At 47.4% G+C, this 12,834-nt stretch overlaps 1 long non-coding RNA gene across 1 annotated transcript; it reads right to left on the bottom strand.

Moving 5' to 3' along the window:
* Window positions 1-5,554: 5,554 nt before the first annotated feature.
* On the bottom strand, window positions 5,555-11,353 carry LOC149347608 (uncharacterized). The gene is made up of 3 exons (XR_016292161.1): window positions 11,241-11,353; window positions 9,937-10,044; window positions 5,555-5,657 (listed from the first exon to the last, which is right to left on the bottom strand). It is a non-coding gene; the product is annotated as an uncharacterized LOC149347608 (long non-coding RNA).
* Between the last annotated feature and the right edge of the window lie 1,481 nt (window positions 11,354-12,834).

Genomic DNA, 12,834 nt, shown 5'->3' on the forward strand with positions numbered 1-12,834 from the left:
GCCTGTACGGAAAACGACATGCATTGCGATGGAGCTTTTACACACGGCTGTATTCTCGACACCATGGAAGGTAGATGTGTTTTGCTGTCTGTCACTGTTGCTCTTGTTTTAAAAGGCCGTGAGACTTCCGGAGCTGCCGAAATACATCTTTGCTTTAGCCCTGACCATGGCTATTCTTCCGTAGGAGGCCTTTTTCCGTAAATGCCTTATGTGGCACATTGGTGCTGATGGTATCGCATGCAATAAAGTAAAGCATGAATAGCTTCATATTTATCTTCATCATTATAGCACAGCTATGAATTTAGATACAAAAGCACTGTCTTAGTGGTTGTCTAATACGACAACGATGAATCCTAGGGAAAAGCTACGTGCACTTCTCTGGTGGGAAATTTCCTCACCGGTGACAGCGCTCTCTACCCGCCCCCAGTGTCACTGTTATGTGAATGCGGGTCCGGCTGTCGGCGACCTCCTTTGCACCCACGTCATGAATGCGCTTCAGAGTATATGCGCTGCCGCGGTTCTTCATCAAGACTCGTTCTCGCCTTGCAGGTGGTTCTTTCGGCTTCACTTCTGTAAAATTAAACATAGAACTTTATGGACAGAAAAGGGTCATCAAGATATTGCAGTAAACAAGCAAGGGATAGAACTCATCGCAGAATCTCTGTAGCATCGTGAACAACACATGCCCAGCCTTCCAACATACGATCCAGGTTGGGCTTGTTAGCTTTGTAACTTAGTTACGAATTACGGCACGTACATGTTCTACATTTTACGGTTGAAAATACCAGGAAAACACAAACACAAAGCCTAAATGAACTGCACTCCGTGTTGTTATATCATTGCACTCACGTCGCTCTGTGTGTAAAGGTAGAAGATTATTCTAAAGAGTTGAGAGAATCCTGGCCTTCCGGGGTAGTGGTAGGAGGCTCGGTCTATTCTATCCACCATGAAGGTGAGCAGCTATAGGAGTTGGAGGCAATTATTCAGTCTAATGTCGCTGCCATCTTGTCACCAACTCAACAAACCACTTTCCACGTGTTCATGGCCATACTATCTCATACGTCGAATCTGACTCAAGAGGCGGCTCTACTCTGATCCGTCAAATTACACGTGACCAAAAACCAATTCTTCCAAACAGACCGTCCCTCCAACTAATTACTCCGCTTTCTTGTGATCCATCCTATAACGCTATGGAAAAGCTTTCAAATCTTCTAGACGGCTTAATTTAATTTTGCCTCACTGCTGTCACGATGAGTTCGACCAGCTTATGTGGAAAACGATATGCCTTGCGAATCAGCTTTTACACATGGATGTATTGACACCATGGAAAGAAGGTGTGTTTTGCTGTCTGTCACTGTTGCTCTTGTTTTAAAAGGCTGTGAGACTTCCGGAGCTGCCGCAATACATCTTTTTCTTTAGCCCTGACCGTATCTATTCTTTCGTCAGAGGCCTTTTTTCCGTACATGCCTTATGTGGAACATTAATGTAAAGCATGAATAGCTTCATATTTAATTTTAGCACTATAGCGCAGCTATGCGTTTTGACACAAAAACAGTCTTAGTGGTCGTCCAATACGACAATGACGAATCCTAGAGAACAGCTACGTGCACTTCTCCGGTGGAAAATTTCCTTACCTGTGACGGCTCTCTCTACCCGCCCCCACTGCTATGTGAAGGCGGGTCTGGCTGTCGGCGACCTTCTTTGCACCCACGTCATGAATGCGCTTCAGAGTATATGCGCTGCCGCGGTTCTTCATCAAGACTCATGGTCGCGTTGCAGGCGGTTCTTTCGGCTTCACTTCTGCAAAATTAAACATATAACTTTAAGGACAGAAAAGGGGTCATGAGGATATTGCAGTAAGCAAGCAAGGGATAGAACTCACGGCAGCATCTCTATGGGGTCGTGAACAACACATGCTCAGCCTTCCAACATACGATCCAGGTTGGGCTCCTTAGCATTGTAACTTAGTTACAAATTATGGCCCGTAGAAGTTCTACATTTTATGGTTGAAACAACAGAGGAGAACACAACAGAAAGCCTGAATTAACTTCACACCGTCTCGTTATATCACTGCACTCACGTTGCTCTGTTTGTAAAGGTGGAAGTTTATTAAAAAGTTGAGAGTATCCTGGCCTTCCGGGGTAGTGGTAGAAGGCTCAGTCTATTCTATTCACCATGAAGGTGAGTAGCTATAGGGGTTGGAGACAATTATTAAGTATAATGCTGCTGCAATCTTGTCACCAATTCAAGAAACAACTTTCCACGTGCTCACGGCCATAATATCTCATACGAAAAATCCAGCTCAAGAGGCGGCTCTGCTCTGATCCGTCAAATTGCAAGTGACCAAATACCAATTCTTCCAAACAGACCGTCCATCCAACGAATTACTCCCTTTTTTTGTGATCCACGATATGATGCTGCGACGCTATGGACAAGCTTTCAAATCTTCTAGATGGCTTTTGCTAGCAGTCACTCAAGGCATTTAGTGGGCGGTTACTGTGAGAAAGGTGGTCGACGGACTATCCTTAGGTTTATGGTTTACAGGGATTTAACGTCCCAAAGCGACTCAGGCTATGAGGAACACCGCAGTGAAGGGCTTCAGAAACTTTGACCAATTGGGGTGATTTAACGTGCACTGATATCACCCAGTATACGGGCCTCTAGAAACGGACTGTCCCTAGACATGCACGGAATCGGCAAGAGAATGCATCCAGAATTCATTTGGTTGGTCCCAGAGAATTGCGCTGAAGCAAAACGACGCACCCAGTAGTGATCTTTGCATGTATGAGAGGTACAGCAAGGCTACGAGCCACACCGGAGTGGTCTAAGTGAAGAAGCCCAAATAGGCCTGTTTTTATGTGCATGCATTAAACAACGATATCAAAATTATCTAGAGCCGTGGCTCATAGTCGCTAATTGGTGCGTGTACTAGATAAGAACTAGTTTCATTGTAGGGCAGACTGGAATGGGATATCAGAAAGCCTAAAAATTGACATCGTTTGGTTTTTGGTTTATGGAGGTTTAATGTACCAAAGCGACTCAGACTGTGACGGACGCCGTACTGAAATTGTCCGGAAATTTCGAAAATTTGGGGTTCTTTAATTAACACTCACATCGCACAGTACACGGGCCTCTAGCATTTCTCGTCCATCGAAATGCGACCACCGCAGCCAGAATTGAACCAGCTTGTAAGAGTTTGCCAAAAGAAAAGAAGAGGTAATAAAAGTGCATAGTTAAGAAATTTACTATTGAATATTACTTAATCAGCTGTCTTAGCAGTATTCTCATTCACTACAGCGCTGACAACGCTACGGCGAAAAAAAAGCTCTTACACACTGTATATGCTTCACACATAAGAGCAACTCAGACTGCGAGGCAAGAAGTTCGTAGTTATGGAGCCGGAGGTTTCACATGGAGGCCTGTTTGTGATGATGCATTACAAGGTCCCTGGAAGAAAACTGATTTGATTCTGTGTAGTTTTATAGCTAATTGGGGATTAAGACTGCACCGTAAACTCGGCCAAAGGCAAGGTAAGATTAGTTCCTGAGCCCCACTACATTCCGGATAACACTGAGTTGTCCAAAATCACTCACTTGGCGTCTCCAGCGAAAAAACAAATTGGCTGACAGTTCAGCATTTCTGAGCACGAAATATTACACGAAAGCGCTGCATTTTGCAGGTGAACACCCCCGCCACGTACCTGAAAGCGCGATTGAGGTGTCCACCGACCCAGGCCGCCAGTTGTGCACCTGGCTTTATGCCATACGCGATGCAGGTGTTCCACTCGACATCGGCCAGACTGCACAAAGAGAATCTTATTTGAGCCTCCATCACTGCACTGCAAGGAAGTTGCAGGTAATAACACAAACGTTGCAGCAGCGTACGGGCCAGTTTCAAGCCAGTTACAAGTCGAGTCAACTCAGACTGTTAAGTTCTTAATACATTATGTAAGGACTGGGAAAGGATGCAGTTTTTGCAATACCTTTTTGATTCCTGCTGCATTAAATGGTCTGGTTTCAAACAGTCAATAAAAAACATTTTTATCAATGATGGGAACTACTTGCATTAGTTAGTAACATGGATTGAGCACCCAGTGTTGAGAATGGGCAATGTACAAGAGTTAAACAACAGATCAGAAAGGTAGACGAGGGGTGAAGTAATGAAAGGTGGCGGCACTAGTAATACATTTGCTAGCGGTAGGCCGCTGCAGAGGCACAAAACAATAAGTTGGACTAAGATACAGAGCCGTAGAGAGGAGATTCGTCTATAATTGGAGATTTCTGGCGGTTAGCGAAGTACCCCGTGTAGGGCCTCTAATTGCACACTGCTCCCGATGACCACACAGAGAATGTGGGGTGTTCGGATTCGCGGCTAACTCTGAGGGCAAGATAGCGCACTGGGGGTGGGGGGAGGGTTTGGTGTCACCTCCCGCCGTGGGCCTCGAATCCGATTGGCGTTCATTGTCTTGTAAGGGCATTGTATTGAGTGCCAGAAATCAAGGATACCATGAGTCGGTGTTCCAAAAAACTCGCCTAATTCCCTGCCCGTATTCCGAACCTTCAAAGTGCAGAGCAGGTGCAGGCCAACAAACAATCGACCCCTCAGGCGAGAGCACTGCGGGTGAGGACAAAGTCGAGATTACCTGCCAAAAAGTTCATCGATCCTCAATTGCAGCATGACGGTTGAGAGCAACGAACAATGTATTGAGGAGCAGCTGCCTTGAAGACCGTGCCTTATACGACAACGAAGGCTTGAGTGCAAGTATTTCCTTAAAAGTTAACCACCTCTGCGATCATCTTTCGTTTATCCTGTTCGCAATCCAGCGGTTCATTAAGCAGTCTTGCAAAGACGTTCAACACATCAGAGGTCTTTGACTTGTTTGCGGTGTGTTCCTTAGCTATAATGATTTCTTTTTGAGTGTGTAAATGCAGCCTTTAAACAAGCGCCAATCCTGCAGTTACCGCAGAATAATATTATCCTCGAGTATGGAAAGCTCTCCGTGACAAATATATCTATCTATGTACCTAGCTATATCTATCTATGTATATATATCTATGTATATCTATCTATATCTATCTATGTATCTATGTACGGTGAGGAAATGGAGCATAAATACCTCTGCACATGCTTAAGGGCTCTTCGTTTGCAAAGCACAAGTGCTTGCTGTTACGTACACAGATGCCAATGATTATGGGATGTTCCAAAAGCAGTTGAAATAGTTGGAAACATTGAAGAAAAGAAAGTTTGTGTAAACTGATAAAGCTTGTCTGGCGTGCACTGGAGCAATGCCTTTAACTAAAGCTTTCAACGCATCACGAACGTCACCCTTCCACGGAGGATACATTCGCCATTCCAGAGGTGATTGTCGGCGGGTCAGTGTCGGTGAACCAGCAGTTACATGTCAAGCAACGCGTTTTTTTTTTCCGACTGTGTCCTGTTGATCTGATCGGTAGGGTAGAGGAAATGACTGCCTACTGCAGATTATACGGCTGAAATATGTAGAGGTGTGATGGCAAATACTTTTTCTACAAAATACACGTTACCGGGAGCTCACCTTTTGAAAAGTTATCGTGAACGATATGGCAGCAAGGTAAGTCTGGTCCTGGCACTTCCTGCAAGTCGTTGCATCTGGTTGCCGCGGAGTCGGAATCCGTCTCCTGCACAGTTGTGCGATAAAAGTAAATTTTTTCTTCAGAGAGAGAAAGGCTCAAAGGTAGTCGCCAAACACCGTTGAAAAGAATCACGGTTGAGAAAGGTAGGACTGTTTATGGGGTTTAGCATCCCAAAGTGAATCAGGCTATGTGGGACACCGTAGTGAAGGGCTCAAAGGTAAGAAGAGGGCGCACTCAGGCAACCATGATAGAGACGAAGCGGGGGCAGGGCGAGAGTGTTGTTTATGATACAAGGCGGAAAGCTGAATGCCAGCCGTAATCATATGCACAGAAACCACGGTTTGGGGTAGTGAAAGGCTTAGAAAGGTGACGGTGTGAACAGATTATAGGCGCATATATATAACTGCGCCTCACTCGAGCACTCTCGTTGGAGTGGTCTTTGTGACCGTCTTGACTCTGCATTGCACTCGCGATCCACATGGTCTCTCTTCAAATCCCTCCTTGGCACTAAACCTGCCCTTGCTCCCACTCTAGCTAAAGCCCTCACTCAAGGAACTCCCTCCGATGTTTTCGATCAGCTCGCCTCTCTCTATCTCCCGCCCCCTCTGGCACCCTCCTACCCGGTGTACTGCGGTGGACCTAACCCCGATCTGGACCAATCCTTCACTCTCCGGGAGCTCGAATCGGCTCTGGCTGCTAATGCTACACGCTGGGCTCCCGGTGAGGATGCCATTACATACACCACACTCCGTAACCTTCCTGACTGCGCCAAAGAATTCCTCCTTAAAACCTACAATGATGCATGGGACAGCGGCTGCCTGCCCAGCTCCTGGACCTCCTCCCTCATTTCTATGATTCCAAAGCCGGGCAAGCCTCCCTCTCTCTCTAACCTCCGCCCAATCTCCCTGACATCATGTGTTGGTAAGACCCTTGAGCGAATGGCCCTGACTCGCCTCTCTAATTTTCTCGAGACGAGGGAGTTCTTTCCTCATTCTCTCATCGGCTTCCGACGCCACGTCTGTGCACAGGACATGTTTCTGGTTCTCCAGCACACGTTTCTGTCACCTACCCCCACTCAAATTCACGCACTTGTGACCGTCGATGTTCGCAAGGCCTTCGACGGTGTTTGCCATGACCACATCCTTTCCCAACTCGCCTCCCTAGACTGTGGCTCCCGCATGTACTGTTATATCCGCTCATTCCTCTCTAAACGTGTCGCTCGCTTTCGAGTCGACACCTATCTGTCCGACCCCCATAACCTCACCCGAGGCACTCCTCAAGGTGCTGTTCTCTCTCCTACCCTTTTCAATCTTGCTATGGCCCCTCTCGCCTCCCAGCTAGCTGAAATTCCCGACCTGCATCATATATTTTACGCCGATGACATCACTCTCTGGTGTTCGTCTGGCTCTCCCGGTCACGTACAGGACACCCTGCAACGTGGCCTAGATCTCATCGACTCCTTTCTCACCACTGCTGGCCTCTCTCCTGCTCCTGAAAAATCCGAGCTCCTTCTCCTCAACCATTCCTCATACCAGCGCTCACACAACCAATTCGTCTCTCTCTACCTTTCTGGCTCTCCCATTCCTGTCGTCAAGCAGTGCAAAGTTCTTGGCTTTCCTTTGCATGCAGCCAAGAACGTGCAAGCCCTCCACCGTGCTGTCACCACCTGCCACTCCGTAACTCACCTCCTGCGGCGCGTGGTCACTCGGCGCTCAGGTCTCCACGAGGCTCATGCGTGCCGAGTTGCCCACGCGCTGGCTCTCAACAAGGTCTTATACTTTGCACCCTACGTTTCCTTCAATCAGACTCAACTTAACGCTCTTGAGACTGCCCTTGTGGGCCTCTACAAGGCAGCTCTCAACCTCCCTATCACTACCTCTACTGCAAAGATCTTTGCAACAGGCCTCTTTCATCCTCTCCGTTCTCTGCTCTCTCTCCATCATGACTCGCAGATTGCCCGGCTTTCCCTTACCCGTCAGGGTCAGTGGTTACTGACTCAAGCGGGTATCTCGCCCCTTCCCTGCGCCCCGATTACCTCTCCTATTCCCACCCCGGCTCCCAATCTTCGCATCCTCCCCCTTCCGTCCAACATGTCCCCCGTTCTCCACGCCGGCCGTCGTCATGCGGCCGCACAGCACCATTCCCCTCTCTTTGATACCCAGGGTGTAGCTTACACGGATGCCTCCTTCGTGGCTCCTCGAGGTTCCTGCGGCTACGCCCTGTACCACCCCCACCTCCCCGCTCCTGAAACTCACACCAGCGGGCCGTTTCTACGCCCTCCAGATGCATTGTCCCTCGAGGTCCTCGCCATTGCGCATGCACTCCAGTCATTTGCCCTCCTTCCCTCTCTTCAAGAGTACACAGTCTATTCAGACTCACAAGCCGCTATACACCACATACAGAAACGCACCCTAACCCCTTCTCTTCAACAGGAGGTCGAACGAGCGGTCTCCGCATTGCAGCCTTCCATCGTTTTCCTCCGCTGGGTCCCTGGGCATTCAGGGATTGACGGCAATGAGCTGGCTCATCAGCTCGCCCGTGACACACTTTTCCGGGCACCGTTGATCCCCTGGCCCAAGCCCTCGGAGGACGGTGGGAGACTCACCCTTCGCCGCACCATAAAAGAGGTCTACCTCGAGCTCCGCCTCGACAAACGCCTTTACCCTCCCCCTCATCCATCACTCACAGTGCCGGAGGCTCGCCTTCTTCGGCACGTTCAAATGAATGCAATCATCACCCCGTCTCGCCTCTTTCTCTATCGCTATCGATCGGACCCTTCCTGTCCCAACTGCCCCTGTATCTATGCGGACCTTGCCCATTGCCTCTTCTATTGCCCGGCTGCTCAGCAGTCGGGTTCCTACCCCCCACCTTCCTTATCCATCACCACCTGGCTCGACTGGCTTGGCGCTGAAGGGGAGGAAGAACAGCGACTTCTGGTCGCCCAGGCGGTCGACATGCTCGGCCTGTAAATTTTGGCCGAATAAACGTCTTCTACTACTACTACTACTACTACTATATAACAAAGCATTAGGAACGGCTAGAACACTGCCACTGAATGTAGACGATGAGGAGTGTGGAAAATGCAGGAATGGCCGTACTCTCGTGAGGGTGGTCCAAATTTTAATGCGCGTTTAACATCCCAAGGTGACTCAGGCTATAAAGGACGCCGTAGTGAAGGGCTCCAGAAATTTCGTCGCACACCAACAATGTTCTCATGCCCAAAAAGGCCAAGGAATAGGAAGAACCCATTTCTTTTCGCGCAAATATAACGCATACTTTGCTAATATATTCCACTTTTCAATGTGTAAGCAGATCGTAAAATTTCCCTTCACACAAATTTGAATTGATGATGATTCTGGGTTTTAATGGCGCAAGACACTGTGAAGTCGGTTTAAGACTAGTCAAGTGTGTAGAATCCGGTTCCATGACACGTAATATAAGAATAAATGTATGGGGCGTTGTCAGAATTGCAACAAACCGGAGTGCCTTAGTGTGCACTGACATGGCATAGTACACGGGCCTCAAGAATTTCGCCTCGACTGAGATGTGACCGATACGGCCGGGATCGAATTCACGTTTTTAGGGTCAAGAACCGAGCACCATAACCAATGAGCCAGAGTGGCTTGAGTTTTCAAAGGTTTTGTGGAATAGAAAGCCTACAAAATGTAACCAACAAACTGTGTTCTGATGATTCTGCCAACTATCGCTTGTGGCTGTACCAAACTCTCTTGTACATGTTACAAAGGAAAGTAACCAATTACAATTGCTTCATCAGATATGTAACTGACATCAGTGGTCAATTACTGTCTATGAAAAGTAACTGAAGAATTACAGAGAAGCGATCGGTTGCTATTACGTTACATCTTTTGTTAGCAAAAAAAAATGTCCGTTCATGAGTACATTCCAGAACATACGTTGATTGCAATCCTTGCTATTTGTATATTCTAGTATATATTCTAGTATATATTGTGTATATTTTAGTCTAAGATGAAGAGCTTTTTATGCTGACTGGTTGACACCGCGCCATTTTTTTTTTGGGTTGGGGGGGGGGAGAGGAGGGAGGTTATTTCGAGCAGTACGTTTTTTGACATGGTATGGAGTGTTATGTTGGGTGCTCCAAAGGAGCTCGTATGGCATAATGGACAAAGCAGTGCAGGCCTCCAGTCTATTGCTTACTAACATTACATTAGCGCACATGGGCTGTCCCATTTTGTCTCAGTTGAAATTACACATTCTTGGTAATTTTATGCTCGAGAAGTATCCAACGTTTTCACCTGTGCAGTACTACAAGGTTGGCCCCAACCGCTCAACAACAATTACTCACAGGACAATGGTACTGGAGCCTGAGCTGTCAGGAACTGGTCGTGGCGTCGACTCCAGAGACACGCAGCGAGTACTCCGGGTCGAATTCTCGTTTCCACCTCTGGCACGGCTGCGAATGGAGAATCATTTTTGAGCACAGTACACTGCAATGTCAGAAAAACTAGGTTTCAAGAATCAGTCCGAATTAATTATTGTCTGCGCAATACCAGAGAAATTATCCGTCACCGCAGAATGTCACAAAAATGAAATAAAACAAATTGTGCCGCTCAACGTCCCGAAATGAGATATGGACGACGAGGGACGACTCTGTTTTATGCCACGAATTCAGATCACCTGGTGTCTCTTAGTGGGGTCCTTCAGCGTTCGCTTACATGAAACAGCAAACGGCCGCCGTATCCAGGACTCGAGGCAGCGACGTATTGGGATCAGGAGTAGAACGCCAAGGCTACAGAGTCTCCGCGGCGGATACGTGTGTTCGCTACCCTACAAATTGGATTGACTGTCTTGGAGGTATGGCTCTGGTAATTGTTTTAAAAGTTTTTCTAAGTGATGGAGTGTTACTGTCTGGTGTGGCTGAAGATGTTCGGAACATAATGTAATTGTTTCAAAATGTACAATAGTGCCTGCTTGAAATGTAGCCAGAAGCCGGACTTCACGAATGGCGATACTACTTTGGACGACTATGGCTGTAACTTCAGAGAGCCTATTTGCTTGCTCTCGGTCGTGCCGAAAGACTATTTAAAATATTTTTGTTTTAATCCTATGCTCGTCTCCTGGAGACGCGAAAACAACTGGGGAATATAAAGCCAGAATAGCCTTTACGTCACTGGAGTTTTACGCGAAAACATCTGGGGAATATAAAGCCAGAATATCCTTTGCGTCACTGTAGTTTTTTAACCTGTCTACAATTACAGTGTATTAGGAATGCCACATCTGATGCATTTCGGGGATGTATTTAAAAGCCTATGGCCTCGGTTTTGTGGAGGCCTGTTACTGGCATTTTTTCTCCCTTTCTTTGTTCAAGGGAGTTGCGCCACCGCTTCTGCGAAGCCGAGCTACTACGGACATCCACCGCCTCATAGGAGGCGCTGGACTTTCGCGGGGAACCCGCGTGGGTACGAAGTTGTGGCTCCTCCCGATTGGGAAAAGCTGTGCGGCGTGCCGGCTCAGACGTGAGCGAGCCTTTCTTTTGAGATGGCAGGGCAGCTTTGGCTACGGTAGTCAGAGATGTGGGTGGCTCGGCCTGGGCAGTTGCCTGAATTGCCTGAATGAAATTTCAGATTCGCGAGTAGGCTGCGTGCGGACCTTTGCAGTGTGCACATTTTGTTACAGTTGCTTGCAGCTGTCTGTCATGCTTGGTTTGGGCATATTTGGAACAGGTCTCCTTGCCTCTGGTCTCCTTGCATGTATGGATTAAGGGTTCCTGTAGGGTATATGCTTGGGCTTGTTGGTTCATATTTGAAAGGGAAAAACGTGGCGCAAAGAAACACGGACACAGAAAGACAGACTAACTTCCAACACTGGTTTATTTTGGAAAGGCAAGGTGGTTTTTATATCGACATCAAGACTAACACACCGTCACACCATGCGCTAGCAAAGCGTATCAGCCAGATATGTGAGCTCTTTTGCCAGCAAAGAAATAGAGGGTGTACTAACACAATCATCTTTAAAAAGTGATGTCCATTCCGCTTCTATGATTTCTCGTGTCAACCGGTTATTGTGCACTTTTAAAACAATGAATTGTTCAAGAAGCGGTATGCAATGACACTCACGGCAGTGGGCTGACAACCCTTTTCCACGCATATCATCTACATCACGCCCATGCTCTCGAAGCCTATCATTCAGGCATCTGGCGGTTTGTCCTACATACTGCTTACCACAGGTAAGAAGAATCTGATAAATGACATTTCCAATACAATTAACAAACTTTTTTCTATGGTTTTTCGTACAACCACCCTTTTTAGATTTTTTGAAATGTTTCGTACACAGATGACTTAACTTCTAAAGCGCCGAAAAAAACCACTCTGGCTCCGGAACGTTGCGCTATTTTTTTGATATTATGAGTAAGCTTATGAAAATAAGGAATGACGGCAACTTTTCCTTTCTTACTCATGGCTTCTTGGTTATCCTGGCCTTTTTTATTGCAGACTTTCTTTAAAACACCTTCCGCCACAGACACTAGGACATGGGAAGGGACATGGGAAGGGACATGGGAAGGGACATGGGAAGGACAAGGGTAAGGGTTCTTATTCTGTCCCTTGTGCTTCACTCCGATAGAGACAACAACGTTCCGGAGCTCCGCACATGGTAAACAGATGGGGAGTCCATCGGCCGGGGCTTGACTATGTCCCTAACCGCCACCGCTCATGGTTTCTTCCCTTCACCTTATGAGCTATCGCTATGGTGCATATTACAGCTTCCGTATGGGGCTAATGGTCCGTGGTGGCGCCAAGCACGATCACCTTCAAAATCAACGTGCCCTGGCGGGAGACGACCTATTTCCCTCTCCTAAACACCTTATTCCTAATGAATGTTTTTAACTACAAAGTCGAGATTGTCGTTCGTGCCCAACGCTGCGTACAATTAAATTGCGTGCACATGCGACCCAGCCAGAGTTTTCTGTTTTATCAAACATTCTGGATCATCAAAGTAGAAAGAACACAACTAGAACTAACTTTATTGCCAAAGATTTCTTAGCCCGACGTAGTGTAGCGAAGGCTGCAGTGAGGCTCGGATTCGAGTCCACACGCGATGCAGATGTTCCACACGACTAGGTCGGGTCCGCTGACGGCACCAGGACTCGGTGCTGTCACCTCCGACGCTGCGTACAATGGCCCCAGAGCCAGTGTCTTTCGTGGCACAGAAGGTGGAACAGAAGGAATTTCATGAAATTTTGGAT

Source organism: Amblyomma mixtum, chromosome 4, assembly GCF_055824585.1.
Source record: "Amblyomma mixtum isolate Tamu chromosome 4, ASM5582458v1, whole genome shotgun sequence".
Lineage (NCBI taxonomy): Eukaryota > Metazoa > Arthropoda > Arachnida > Ixodida > Ixodidae > Amblyomma > Amblyomma mixtum.